Raw genomic sequence first — 15,161 nt, forward strand, 5'->3', positions numbered from 1 at the left:
ATATAAAGTGTCTACTTAAGTAATCACAGTGTTCCGTGTTGTAAATGTTTGTATCAATTGTTAATGCTACGTCACACCTGTACCCTTGTTAATGCTCGTAGTTGCTCATGCCCCGTTCCGTAGGGGCATAAGTTACTGTTCCACGTTTACTAGGTTAAAGACATATTTAAAGACTTATCCATTTGTATCCGTTATTGTTCCAAGTTTGCATGTGAATAAGTTCATTTGTATACCTTTACCGCTCTCCCTCACCCCCCATTTCGTACCGGTGTCCATTTTGAAACTGTCTCCTTCCCATGGGGCCGTGCTCCCGCTGCTCCCCTCACACCCCTGATGGCAACACGCAAACCAGAGAACTCCCTGGGACTGCAGTGCCCACAGGAGGTGGAGTGGACACCTAAAAACCGGGGCAGCGGCTTGAAGCCAGCGCGCCCGTCCCGCCCGTCCGGCAGCGGCTGCGCCCTGGGCAGCGGCTTGAAGCCGCAGGGCGGGCGCCTGCGCCCCTCCCGCCCCGCCGCCGGCCGCTGCCTGTTGGCCGCGCTCCGGCGCCTGATGCGGAGCAGGAGGTCGGGGCGGTCGCGGCGAAACCAGGGGTTCCTGTAGTGGAGCCAGGTGCCGGCATCGCCCGGCGCGGCTGCGCCAACCCAGCCCGGCCCCTTGCGGAAGCCGTAGCGGTTCAGCTGGCGCAGGAAGCTGCGAAACTGCGTGGCCCGGAAGGTGTGCGGGGCCGGCCCCTGGGAGCCGCCCGGGCCGAGCAGCTCCCGCTCCAAGAGGGAGCGGTCGATGAGCAGCCCCCGCGCCTGGCTGTCCCAGCGCACGGAGCGGACGCGGGGGCTGTTTGCCAGGCGCCACAGCTTGGCGGGGAAGGTGCCGGCGCTGAGCCCGGCGGGCAGCGGCAGCTCCGGCATGGCGTCCATCACCGACTGTGGCCACAACGACCGGAGACCAACGGCCGCGGCTCGGCTCGGCTCGGCTCGGCTCGGCTCGGCTCGGCTCGGCTCGGCTCGGCTCGGCTCGGCTCGGCTCGGCTCGGCTCGGTTCGGTTCGGCTTGGTTCGGCTCGGCTCGGCTCAGCTCGGCTCGCCTCGCCTCGGCTCAGCTCGGCTCGGCACGGGAAGCCCGTGGCCAGGGTGGGCTCTGGGAGCTGTGGTGGACTCTGTCCCCACGCTGCATCCTGTGCCTGGGTCACCGTCGGTGACGGAGGAAAAGGCCATTGCTTTGTCTTGGCTGGGGAAGGGATGAAAAGGGGACATGAGAAAGCATCCTTTTGGTCACCTTTTCAGCAGACTAACTGTTTTTTTCTCGCCATCTCTGCCTGTTTTTTGCAGAGTTGGAACATCTTTCATGATTTGGAGTCAGCAACAGCAGCAGGAAGGGGCAGTGGTTTTGTCAGCATTGTCATCAAAACGCTAGTGCTGCCCCATGGATGGATGTTGCTTGATGAAAGGCCTTCACTTGTAGGGCGCTCACGCCGGTGTCTTCCCAAAGGACGTTGCCATTTTCTTTCCTCAGGAATCGCTTCTTCTGTTTTTCCCCCCATCTGGGGAGATTTCCAATGCAAACGCCTCCTGCAGCCAGCTCTTGCCAATGCAGACTGACAAAGGAGATCTTGCAATGGACAGAGACTCCCTAGAGCTGGTGTGGAGAGGTGAGGGGCCAAGGTTTGTCCTTTAGTCTTGAAGTCTTGTTGGGGAGCTGATTGTGCTTTGGGGGACTGACAAAAATGTTGTGTCCTGAAAGACCACAGAGACTTTGGGGTTGTCATGTTGGGGCAGAAATTTATGTCTGAGAACTTTTTGAAATGCCTTTTTTTTTTTTTTTTCCCCTCCCCTGCAGAGAACCTTTTCGTACCTTTTGGGGAACTTCCCTCTGCTGGTCTCCCAGATCCAGCCGTTTCCCAGGGTTCCTTCCCAAACTGAGGAGTAGCCCATGGCCTCCACTCTCCAGCTGAAACAGAAAGAAGCACAGAGCTTGCTGTTGCGGGAGAAGAGCTTCTCTTTCCTCCCGGCTTTCCCTTTGGGGCAGGTTGGTATGTGCTCATTTGATAAAGGGAGGTTTAAACTCTGGAGGTGTTGCATTTCAAACTGCTCCAGCCTCGAGCTCTTGTGTGGGTATCCTTGGACAAAAGGCCTCCCTGTGTGAGCTCCCAGTGGGCTGGTTCAGTAAGGAAGTTGATATTTCAGGCTTGTGACTGCTGAAAGCAGTTGGTGTCTGGAGGTGTCCGGAGCTGGGAGCAACTACTTTTCTCGCCTGGCTGCAGAAAAGGTAGTTGGAAAGTGGGGATTGCACTTGCAGAGATGGCAATCAGGGGTGTTTTCCAAGAAATGGGCTGGCAGAGAGGCAGGTCTTGTGCTCAACTGGCTGTGTGTTTGTTTTGGTGGTGGGGAGATGTTGTAATGAATCAGCCGAGACTCCATATCCTTCATGCAGATAAAGCCAATTCTTTATTCACATCGCTTCTTTTGTCCAGTTTTCAGGGACCTCATGCACCACACCCATTGGCGGGTAGTTTTCTTACTGCCTCATTTATTGGTCAGAAGGTCATTTGTGTGTATGTGCTAAGTTTCAGGTTGTTTCAATTTTTCCTTGGTGGGTTCTGATGGAACAGAGCTAATATTTATGCAGATGCACTTGTTTTTCTCCCTAGGAACGGGCTGTTTTGTGAACAAACTTCACCTTCTCTAAACAGTTTTCAACTGGGAACTTGCAAGCTATTGCTAGCTGCTTAGCTAAAGTAGCATGGCCTCATCCGTATTCCATAAGACCTTTCTTTAATAACATTTTTTACCTGTCTGCAGCAGGGAGAGTCACAGACACAGACGCCAGCTGAAGCAACAGTGTCATTTACTATCATGCAGGAGTGCAAAGACAAATCAGAAAAGAAGAAGGTAAGCAATGCACCTCATCACTGGTACAAAAGGTTGCCTCTAGTGATTAAGAAAGATACATCACCAGACACCCTTCTGCTTTATCCTTCATCCAGATCCACTCATCAGCTGGGGAAAGCTGTCCCAGCAAAGCTCTGGAAAGTCCCTGTCAGGAACCAGGAAATCCTACACTGCCTGCCCCTTTCTTGGCCACCAGGCTCCTGACTGCACTGTGAGTGCAGCCCAACTTTGACAGTGGTGAACGAGCAATCTGACAGACCTTCTGGGGCAGGAGATCTGATTTCCTTCTCCTCTTGGTTTTCTCCCTGAGCCTGTCCAGGGCTCAAGGAGGAAGCAAGGCCAGATGTGGCCTTGTCTGGTTTCTTCATGCTGAAAGGTAAAGATGTGTTTCACCAAGTAGTGAATGCATAGATCCTATTGATAGTAACACTTGGTTAAGGAGCAGATCCATCGAACGTTTGGTTGGAAGGGTCATCCAGAGGGCAGATTTAGCTCAGGGCCTGTTGTTCAGGCCTTAGTCCTTCAGTATTTTGTGGTGCAAATCAATGCCCTGGAAAGCTGGAAACAAATGAGTCCCTCTTGAGCACGTTTCAGAGCGGGAGCAGGATTAGCCCTGCAAGGCCGGGCTAGGGCCGAGAGCAGAGGGCCAGCAGGCTGCATTTGCCCAGAGGCAGCCGGCCAGACCAAGAAGGCCACTGGTGCCCAGGGCCTGAGGTGCCCGAGGCTGCCTCCCCGCTGTGCAGCTCTGCAGAGCCCGTGGAGCGCAGGGTCCCGGGCAGCCAGGGCGGCCTGGCTGCCTTGGAGCATGAGGAGTGTCCCAGAGAAGCTGCGGCCCTTGGCTTTTTAACTGTTGCTCAGAGTCTTGTCATTAGTCCACACTGTCTGACATGTTCTCCTTTCCTCTGGCATATTGAAGAGAGCTTTTTGAGAAAAGTGGCTGATGTAGCTTCTGCTGGTGCTGGTGCTTCTGTCTGCAGATCAGGGGAGGTGGTTTGAACCAAGGACGGAGTCCGCAGTTAACACTGCAGTTTTGCCAAGCCAAGAAAACCATTCACAACTGGGTGACCGATGCTGAGCCGCTTTGCTAGGTTTTGGAAAGTTATGACCTTAAAAAACCCAACAAATGTTCCTACATGAGGGTACCAGCAGTGTACTAAAGATCCCAACTTTTTCCACCTCTTTTCTGTGTCTTTGGTGTTTCTAAGTTCCCCATTCCCCAGCAGGAATGAAAGCATGTATGATAATGTGAGTGATTTGAGAGCTCTGTGTTGTGCCCTGCCACATCAGCGTTGATGACAGGCTGGACATGGACAGGTGTGTCGAGTTCAATTCATCCCAGTTCTGTGCCAACAGCAGCCCCAAGATGCCGAGAAGAACAAGGACGGTGGGTGGGTGTGCACGCACAGCCCTGTGGGCTGGCTGCTGTGTGGGCAGAAGGTTCTCAACAGCAGTACATCTTCACTCCCCCAAGTGGGAAGAATCTATCAAATCTATATGAAATGAAAATATTTATGAAATTGCACTCAACGGTACATATTTATATGTATCATACATGTAATTTATAACATATAATGCTGCATATTATATATTTTTATATGCTATAATCAACAGAATATATCAAATATAGAGTTGATCTTTTCCTAAGCTATTGCCTGTGGGTCCTAGAGGCCATCTCCTAGTGTTCCTACATTTGTGCCTTCTGGTACTAGTTCTTATAGCAGCAACTCCCCTGGGAGTTCCTCCAGGGAACTTCACACCAAGGGCTTCCATCACTGTCGTGGCTGTGGGAACTTGTTGCTTGCCAGTTCTCCCCCAGAATCCTTGTGGATTCTGGGTCATGTCAGCACAAGTGTCCATGTGCTGGATTCTTGGAATCACTTGGTCCCTGTAGTGAGGGAACTCTGCTTGGAGCTGTTGGGCCAAAAGGAAAAGCATCAGTAAAGCAAGGACTTGCTGACTGTTCGGGGGGAAAGGGAGGGGTAATGACTGAGGCAGGTTTGTCTTGGATGCTACCCAAGTTTTCTGCTTCTTGTACTGCCGGTTTTTTCACAGCTCCTTCAGTTATTGAGAAGATGTTACAATAATGTTCAATCTGAGCATGCCACTTTCTTACTGAGGCCGTCTGGGCCACCCCGTCAGCTGGGGGAGTCCCAGTAGTGACTGACTTAAAAACTTGGAAATGCTCTCTCCAAACAACTGGTTGTTGTTGTACAATCTTCTCTACTTGTATGAGAGATAGGCTAACCACAAACAAGCCTTTTTCCCGGGCAATATACCTCTTTTCAGCATCTCTGAAACCATGGGAATAAAAACCAACAGGCCATGTTGGACCACCAGGACCCCACTGCCATATGTGTACTGACAACCCTGAGGAAGCAAATCCCCATTCCCCCTGGAAAGGATCTATAGGATGAATAGGGCCAAGGGCTTGGTGAGCAGTTGCTTCAAAAATCAGTAATTGCATTGCTTCTTCTTGAGGAGCAGTCCGTTCCCATTTTACCCCTTTTCTCAGGAAGTTATTAAGAGGTCTGGCAATTATAGAAAAATCTGGAATGGGTTTTCTCCAAAACACTAATAATCCCAAGGCATGCTGTAAATCTTTCCTGGACTCAGGCACTTTAATTTGATCTAAGGAGGTTAGGGTGCCAGGTGGGCTGCATGTCATACCTCCTTTCCACCAGATACCCAAACATTTTACTTCTTGAGAAGGATTTTGTCTTTTCTCTGAGGGGATCTGCAAACCAAGGCTTTCTAAGTGGGAAATTATTTTCTGTTGAACGCCCCCCACTTGCTGTGTCTTATTGTTTAAAACTTTTGCTAGGGAGTGCTGTGGCTTGTTGCGCAAGGTTTGTGGAAGAGGAGGTGCGCTGGGTTGTTGGTTGGATGATTCCAACACAATGGGTTTGGGACAGGGCCAATTAGAAATTATTTTAGCCAATTTATCATAAGGCAAGTTATCCATTGCTTCTGGTGGCACTCCCCTTTTCAGCCCTAGCGACCACAGTTGCTGCTGGCTGGAAATTTGTTTTCCCTTTTCTGATTTTTCATTAGGAGAGGCAATGTGCCTGACTCCTCTGGGTTTTTCTGGTTTGTCCTCTGGGTACTTCACTGGTCCATATTTTCTACTGTAATTTACTAACTCCTCTGCTACCTCACTCCATGTCCAAAGTTTATAACTGTTGTTAGATTGTGTCCTAGGAGTTGTAAAAGGTGAGGAGTCAGTGGAGTCAGTGGAACCAGTTTGATCTCTTGTGTGTCCGAGAAATCTTTCAAGTCTATCTACTGAAGCGATAGATGCTATTGTTTTTGGAAGAAAAATTGCTGTTGGTTTAAGAGACTCTGGCAAACCTCGAATGAGGGGGGTCATAATCTCAGGTTTGACAGGCTGTTGCATTGGTGACTCACAACCAGAGATTAATTTTCTTTCATGTATCATTTGCAAGCATGCAGCTTTGTGTATGTTTTCTAGGAGTTGGTCTGAGGTGCCGACTATTGCCAGAGGGTCGCCCGTCTCTAGGGGATTTAACCCCCCTGCCCAGTGAGCTGCACGCTGTGTCAGGGACCATGGAGCATGTGTGTTTCCTGTTGTTAAGAAAACTCCATGTCCCCAGTAGCCACTTGCTTCTTGTTCACTTAATTTAATTTGGTCGCCCCCTGTGAGGGAAACTCTGAAAACATACTCCGTCTCTGATTCACTAGGGAGGCGGGAGTATTCTTTCTTTAATTTAGCTAATTCAGTGGCTGTGTATGGTATTTCTTTGGTGGTTATGTGGGGATCACCATCTTCTTCATTTATATAATTATATTCTGTTTTGATGAGAGGTCTCAAGTTGGAGCAACAGTGTTCCCCACAATTTTGCATGTGTACTAATTCTTTCTGAGGGTATATTTGTTTCATGTTGTATGTCTCCTTTCCTTCTATTTTTCCTTCTGTGGGTGAATCTGCAGATTTTAAGTTTTTACTTCGCCCTTCTGCAAGGGAAATCTGCAGCAAATAATTCTGATTTCTTTCCTGTTCTAATTGTTTTTGCAAAGCTTCTACCAAATTCTGCAGGGATTCTATGACTGCTTTTTCTTCACTCACCCATTCAAAACGGGTTTCTATGGCTGCCGAAAGACAGGCCCCCAAAACTGAGCAAAGAATGGTTTTATTTCTGCCCAGTTTGTATCTAGCATCATGTTGCAAAGAATATATTCTATCTACAATGTTTTCAAAGTTACAACCAATTATTCTGTGCCCACCTTTCTCCGTCTGGAGAAGGTCTAGCACCATGTTTTGCTAGCCAAGCATAAAATGCATTCTTATCTTTTTCACTCATTTTGTGCAGGGACCAAAACCACTCTCAGGGAGGTACGCTTCAAGTTACACCAAAGGCACAGCTAAAACTGTGTTTCCCTTCGCTTCCCTGGAATGGGCGAGGAGACCAAAACTGCCTGGGAGGTTCACCTTAGTTACAAATAGTTGTCTCCTCAAGGACACCAAGCAGCCCAAAACACACAAAAACTAACTACAGTTCCATCTTTTGCACAATGAGATCCTTTTGTGAAATCCTGATGAGAGGGAGTGCTATACGCCTGGGTGTATACAGTGTGCGGGAATTTTCCCTGGCCCCCCTTGCTTTCTAACAGCGCGCACTGAAGTGGCATGCTAGGTGCGGCTGAGACGAGGGTCCTTCCCCTGTTACAAGCTATACAGAACCCGCAACCCCTCTGTCCATCAAGATCCTGTCCGTGACGCCAATTTAATGTCACGATCCGCTCACACAAGCGGGGTTCGTGATGGTTCGTTTTAGGGATCTCAGAGCACAAAAGACACAGGGGGGGACAAACTCAGTTTACTCAATCACAAATGCACCTTTATTTAGTGGCAACAAATGCCATAGTGGGGAGAGAAATAAAAAATAGTAAGAAAGAGAGAGAAAGAGGGGAAGGGGATTATAGCTATGAACGTGGAGGGTCGAGTCTTCGACGCCTAACGATGCCTATAGACGCGATCTTCTCCAGTGGGGTGATCACAAAAGTGAGCGGGGGTCTCCAGAGGTTTTATAGGTTGGTCGAGGCGGGAAGCAAAGCAAGGGGCACAGAGCCAAACTGGGAGCCAGCTGTGTAAAGGCTGAGTGCTCAGGAACAAGCTGCAAACCGTACCTCCAGTACGGACAGACCAGTTTGGACAGGCAGCCTTGGCTCAGTCCGCTGTGACCAGTTCCATTGTTCTTGCACTCCGCTCTCATGGAGATGCATACCAGTCCTCAGAGACTTGGCAAGCGTTCCACCTCAGCCAGGCCAGGGGCTGCTTTCAGAGTCTGGGGTCTCAGTCCTCAATCATTGGAGACAGTCGTGAGGCATATCACATCCTTGGACAGACTCTGACAGCTTCCTGTCATGGGCAGAGTGGGAGCTTCAGGCAAAAGCTTCATTTCTTCACTGGAGAAACTCCTGCTGAGTCATGAGGTGGAGAAATGACACCCAACAGACACCATGGATCCTCAAACCCCTCCAGGATGCCTGACTTTTCAAATTCCATCTAAGAGAGGAGACTGGGAGTGGCTGGATCCAATCCTAGTCCCAGACTTTGTCAAAGGTTTACGTGTAAAAGACTGGACAGGTGGAATTGAACTGCAATGCAATTTGTCCCCCAGGATTACCGATCCAATACCAGATATATTTCCATAAATACAGCTATGACTGATTCTGATCAGGATTAGACAGAAAGATTTATTTACACAACAGAGCAAATAGAAAAAAGAGAGTTATTTACTCCACAGTATAGGAGCTGTAACAATTATATAGAATATAGTGCTCTAGGAAGCAATTTTGAAGTAAACAGGGCCTTGTTGGACTTGTTTGAGCCCGTTCCAGGCAGAGCCTCCTGCTCCATGAGGAACTGCCTTTCCTGTGCCATGACCAGGGCAGGTCCCGCTGCAGGAAAAGCCCCAGGCCAGCCCCAACACAGTGAAGGGCTCGGGCACAAGTGCAGAGTGCCGTGCTGGGAGCTGTGCCAGGGAGAGCCCGAGGCACCAAAGGCACCTTGGCGGCAGCAGCTGCTTCCAGGCCATGGCCAGAAGCCTCCCTTGGCAGCCCGGCCTGCTGGCCCCCACTGCACAGCTGCTGCTTCAGGGCTCATTTCTGCCCGGGCTCTGCCCCAGCCCGCAGAGTGACACCTCAGCCCTGACTCTGGCACAGCCGCTGTGCCTGAGCCCTGCAAAGCCTCAAGGTCACCTGCGCCTCCCTGGCTCTGGCAGCCCCTGGGGCAGGGGGGGAAAGGCCAGAGAAGGGGCTGGCTTTGGCTGCTGGATGTGGGCTCCAGCAGAGACAAGGAGGAGTCAAGGGAGTGGATGGAGTCCAGCCAGCAGCCCCTTCTCCCCATGCAATCCTGGAATGGTTGGGATGGGAAGAGCTCTGCAGTGCTCATCTCATCCAAACGCCTGCGATGAGCAGGGACATCTTTCACCAGATCAGCTTGTTCAGAGCCCTGTTCCAGCTGGACTTGAATGTTTCCAGGGAGGGGGCATTGACCAGCTCTCTGGGAAAGCCTGTCCTGGTGGATCACCAGCCTCATGCTCAAAAATTTCTTCCTTATCTCTCCGCATCTGAACCTCCCTTCCTTCAGTTTAAAACCAGCACCCTTTGTCCTATTGGGACAGGCCCTCCTAAAACCTTTGTCCACCATTGCATTCCCAATGAGCCAGGTTTCCGTGGCAATTGCCAGGACAGGTGACCCAGGTGTGCTGTCCCAGGGAGGGTTGCCATGGAACCAGTGCCCAGCACTGCCCCTTTCTGCCTGGCTGAGCTGCCTTTGGCCCTGGCAGCGGCGTTTGCTGCTGGTTCCGCGGCGCCTGAGCAGCCGGCGCGGCACAGGGCAGGTGGCCGTGGCACAGCCCCCAGCAAGGGATCCCCTCTGGCTCTGGCCACTGACACCAGCCCTGGGCAAGGGGCCCAGGCACTGGGCTCAGGCCAGTGTCCATGGCCACAGCCCCTTGCCATGGCCCCGGGCAGCTTGGGATGATGATCCAGCCTCCCTCCTGGCCCAGGCCTGGGCTGCAGCGCCCTTCCCCACAGCCTGTGTGCACAGAAGCACTTCCAGGGCTCTCTGCATTTCCCTTGCCCTCACTCTTGCCTCACTCACACACCTCCCAACAACCCACCTGGAGCTTTGACTTGCAAGGAGTTCAAAGCTTGTCTGTCCTTGAGGAGTTGGTCTAATTCTGCCTCCAGCCGACTCTAAATTTTTGTTTATTGTACATCTTCGTTGGTGTCTAAAACATTCCTTGCATGGTTCTGCCTTGGGGAAGGGGAACCTCCTTGGTGACACCTTGGGCTTGCCACAAATTGAGGAGATTGTTTGGAACTTAGGAGGTTTTGATTGCTAAGAAAGGAAGAAAACCTCTCTTTGTCTGAGTGAACCCAGTTCTCTGAGCAAAGCAGGTCCCAGGTGAGTGAGGAGAGGCAGGATGGGGTTAGGGAATGTGGAGCATGGTTGTCCAAAGTGGATCAGACCTCAAGGCACAGCTCCTCTGACCAGGCCAGACTTCCTTAGGAGAGACCCTGGATCAGTATCAGTCACTTGAATGCTGCAATGACCTCTGCTCTCAAGAGAAAAATACCCCCTTTGAAAAGAAGAGTGTTGATTCCTTCGACGCTCTTTGAAATATTTCTCCATAACTCTAGGAAAAAAGACTTCCTAAGGAACTGCACCAGGCCAGAAGGAAATCAAGGCACAGCCGTGGTTTGTCAGGACTTGCTTTCTCCTAATGAGCCCAGTGATGCATTTGGTGCTGAGCCCTGGAACCTCAGGGCCTGAGAAGAGATTCCACAAACCTTTCCAGGAGTCAAAGTCAGAGGAAAAACCCAAAGTGTCTGGAAGCATTAAAGGGTCACCCTGTGGTCCATCCCCAACACAGGTTCCTCATGGAGTCCTTGGAGGAGAGAACTGGAGGCCAGGATTGCACCAAAACCTCTCAGAGACTCAGTGTGGGAAGGAAAAACCCAAAGTACCTTAAACACCCTGAGTATCTCAAAGCATGAATGAGCCCCACTGAGTGTCAATGCACAGCTCTCAAGGGACTCCTTAAAGCAGATAATTGGGGCCATGATTGCACAAACCTCTCAGAGACTCAGTGGCAAAAAGAAGTGCTTAAATGTCCCCGATTACCTTGAAGCATGAATGAGCTCCACCGAGTGTTGTTACTGAGTAAAAATCTCAAGGGACTGATTAGAGCAAATAATTGGAGGCCACGAGTGCACAAACCTCTCAGACTCAGTGTCAAAAAAAAGTCCTTGAATAAACCTTGAGTAGCTGGAATTACTGATGAGCCCCACTGAGTGCTTTTACTGATTGAGAATCTCAAAGGACTTGTTAAAGTAGATAATTTGGGCAACAATGGCACAAACCTTTCACAAAGTCAGTTTTAAAAGGGAAGCATCAAGTACCTTTAAAAACCTGAAGTGCTTTGAAGCATTAATGAGTGCACTGAGTGTCATTACTGACAAAGCCTCTCAAGGGACTAATTAAAGCAGATAACTGGAGGCCGTGATTGCACAAACCTCTCTGAGACTCCAAGGCAAAAGCAAAGCCCTAAGTCCTTTGAAAAGCCTGCAGTCCCTGGGAGCATTAAGGAGCCCCCAGGGCCATTCCTGACCAAGGCTCCCCAGGGACTCCTTCCAGCACATCCTTGAGGCCACTGGGATGGGAGGGGGATGCCGAGGGCAGGACAAGGGGCTGACAGTGCCCAGCCTTGCCGGGGCTGTGCCAGGAGGCCCCAGGGCCTCAGGACAAGGTGACTCCTCACGGCCCTTGGTGGCACAGAGGCTGCTGTGGCCCAGGGCACCAAGACTTGGCTTCTCTTTGTCCCCACGTGTCATCACTGCCTGCAGTTCTCTGCTCTGGCTGGGGCCTGGGGACACTTTCTCTGTCGTGTCCCTCAGCGGGACCCAGTAAAACTTCAAGAAACTTTGGAGCTGGATTCTGACTTTGAATTCTTGAGAGGTTTCTCCAGCTCCCTCTCAGGGACTGATGTTCAGGGCCTCAGCACAAGCCTGGAGAGGGTCACTCAAGCCCTTGTGCCGTGTCTGTGCTGCTGAGCTGGGCCGGGCTCCTGGCACAGAGGCAGCTCCTGGCAAGGGCAGCGCTGCAGAGAGACAGCTCTGCCCAGGAGCAGCTCCTGTGCCCAGCCCAGCAGGGCTGGGACACTGCCTGCAGCCACCCCGGGCACAGCACACAGGCACAGAGGGCTTCAACTCAGCCTGGGCTGGCAGCACAGAGCAGAGCTCACTGAGGGCTCACTGGGGGACAAATCCTCGCAGCGTTAGGAAGAGTCACTCCCAGGCTGGGGGAAGAGAAGCTGCAGCTCCTGCAGGGATCTCCTGAAGCTGGCACATCCCACAGCTTTAAGGCCCTTCCAGGAGGACTCTCAGCGTGGCTGCAGAGCAGGCATGTGGCCCCAGGGCAGGGCTGGGTGTCCCTGCTGCAGCCCCCGAGGCACAGCACAGGGCAGCTCCCTGTTGCCGGGCTCTGCTGCAGGGCTGAGCAGCCGGGGCTGCAGCCGGGGGTGCCCAGGGCTGTCGAGCAGAGCAGGGTCCTGCAGCCCAGGGCGCTGCGCTGGGCCAGGGACTCTGCTGCCTGCCAGGGACAGCTCTCAGCTGGCCCGGGGAGCTGCTGCCAGCGCTGGGGAGAAGCTGTGGGGGGAAGGAGCCACCCTGAGCAGGGCAGGTGCTGCTGCTGAGAGGGGCTGTGTGGGGCAGGGCTGCTCCCAGCTCCAGACCAGCCTGGGCACAGCTCCGGAGGACACTTGCCAAAGGAAGCTAAGCCTGGTATTGCTGCAAAGACCAGGAGCTTTCCTGAGAGTGTTTTCAATTTCCTGCTTGGAGAAGGATGGGAAAGTTGGGGTGATGACAAAAACATTTTTGCTTTTGATGCATTTTTCATTTATTCGTAGCTCTGTCAACTACTATTATGTAGTTATAAAACTATTATCTTTAATCAACTCTATTCAACTACTATGACTCTATTCAACTACTTTTATATACTTGTATTACTATAATCTTTCATTAACTCTACAACATTTCCTACCCTTTATCTTAGATTTTAGAACAATAAGCTTCAAAATATATTCCTGAAATACTGCCCAGTCTTATTGTCAGGAAGTGGACCTACAAGATGAACATTTTGTTTTTAAACCAGAGTGTGAGCAGTCAGAAAAAAAAGTGGCACAAAGAAGCCCTTGGACCTACTCCAATGGGTTGACCCAGGGGTTTGTAGCTGTGGATACTGAATTTCCTATTCGATGTTTCTGTTAAATATCCTAATTAATCAACCTCTAATCAATTGTTGAAATCAGGGGCTGGGTGTTCCTCATTCCCACTGAGACACCTGGAAGTTTCCAAGAAAGGTCTGGTTTTTACTTCACTGTGGTAACGCTGTTGCAAGGGTTTTTTTTCTCTTCTGATTATAGGCAAAAGAGGATGAGTGAAGCAGAACAGGAATTGTAATCACAGAACCACAGAACATTCTGAGTTGAAAGGGACACCTAGGATCATCAGAGTCATGTTTAATCATGTACAGAGACTCCTGATTTGTAACTTTGGGTGGTCAGTCTCTCTGCTGGGAGCCTCCCAAAGGGCCTTCAGCCACTCCTCAGCCCTCAGCAGCAGCAGCAGCATCCCCTCTGCAGGGCCCAGCAGGGCTCTCCTGAGCTGCCCTTGCCCAGCTGCAGACAGACCCTGCCCCAGGCCGGGCCCTGCAGACAGGCAGGTTTCTGTAGGGCTGGGCCCAGGGCGCAGAGGGTGGGATGGGCTCTGTGAGCACTGGCAGGGACAAGGCTCCTCTCAGGAGGGAAATGTCCAGGCCCAGGGAGAGGCTCAGGGAAGGAGAGGGGGCTGAACAGAGCAGTGCTGGGGGCAGGAGGGCACTGTGGGTGTGTGGGAGGTGCTGTGCACAGCTGGGCACGGGAACACTGTCCTGAGTGCCTGGCTGTGTCTGCCCTGCCCTCCCAGGCACAGCCCCACAACATCTTCTCTTGGTTCTGCCCTCCCCTGGTACTGTCACTGTCATCTGGTGCTCTCAGGGAGGCTCTGGCATTTGCAGCAGCTGAGCCAGGCACTGCCCTTGGGATTCTTGCCAGGCAGCTGTGTCCATGGGAATGGGGTGTCCGAGCTTCCCTGTGAGCTGTGTGGCTGCGGGCAAAGCAGTCCATGGGAAAGGGGAATGAGCTGAGCCCCCTCCCTGAGATCCCATCGTGGGCACACCCGGGGATCTCCTTGCTGCATCCTTCCAAGCTCTGAGCTGCCCTCCTGCCTGCAGATCTGTGCCAGAGCCTCTGGCAGTTCCCTGAATGTGCCACGGGGAAGTGCAGAGATGCCACAGCTGAGGAAATGCTGTTGGGTTTGCCAAGGGAGCTGTGAGTGTCCTTGGCAGAAGGGGGTGCTGAGGACCTTGCCCAGAGACCTTTGGAGAGGGTGAGACATTCAGGGATCCCTCTGCTCTGGGCAAGGTCTGGTGCAGCAGAAATGCTGGGGATTTCTGACCTCAGAGAACCAGGAATGATGTGTGGGCAGGAAAATAATGCCTATAATTCCTTCCTGTTCTCCATGCCCTTTAGAAGTGGGAGTGAAGATGGCAACAAGCCTTTCTGCATTAGGAGTGATTCCACTGACAAATCCTGAATATCCAGGCTTGTCCCTCTGCCACATGGCCAAAAACCCAGGGCAGCGGGGCAGGGACGGCTCCTGGAGAGCCCCCATGCACAGGCCTGGCTGCTCCTGGCACACTCAGGCAGCACAACTGGAGCTCAGGCAGGGACCTGGGTGAAGGTTTTCCCAGAGCAGGAACAAGGGTGGGTGAATCACAGTGGGACAGTCCACAGGGAATGAGCCATGTTTGGCTCAAAGCAGCCTGTCCTGACTTGTCACTATCCTTTATCCGTGAACACGTCCCCATGTGCAGCCACAGCAAATGTCCAACAGCAGCTCCATCAGCCGCTTCCCTCCTGCTGGCATTGGCAGACACGCAGCAGCTGCAGCTCCTGCACTTCTGCCTCTTCCTGGGCATCTCCCTGGCTGCCCTCCTGGGCAACGGCCTCATCATCAGTGCCATAGCTTGCGGCCACCACCTGCACAGCCCCATGTTCTTCTTCCTGCTCAACCTGGCCCTCAGCGGCCTGCACCACTGTCCCCAAAGCCATGCACAATTCCCTCTGGGACACCAGGACCATCTCCTACACGGGAGGTGCTGCACGGCTCTTTTTCTTTCTGTTCTTCATGTCAGCAGAGTATTTGC

This window comes from Chamaea fasciata, unplaced genomic scaffold (genome assembly GCF_029207755.1).
Source record: "Chamaea fasciata isolate MVZ Bird 193981 ecotype frontalis unplaced genomic scaffold, bChaFas1.0.hap1 SCAF_62, whole genome shotgun sequence".
In the NCBI taxonomy this organism is placed as follows: domain Eukaryota; kingdom Metazoa; phylum Chordata; class Aves; order Passeriformes; family Sylviidae; genus Chamaea; species Chamaea fasciata.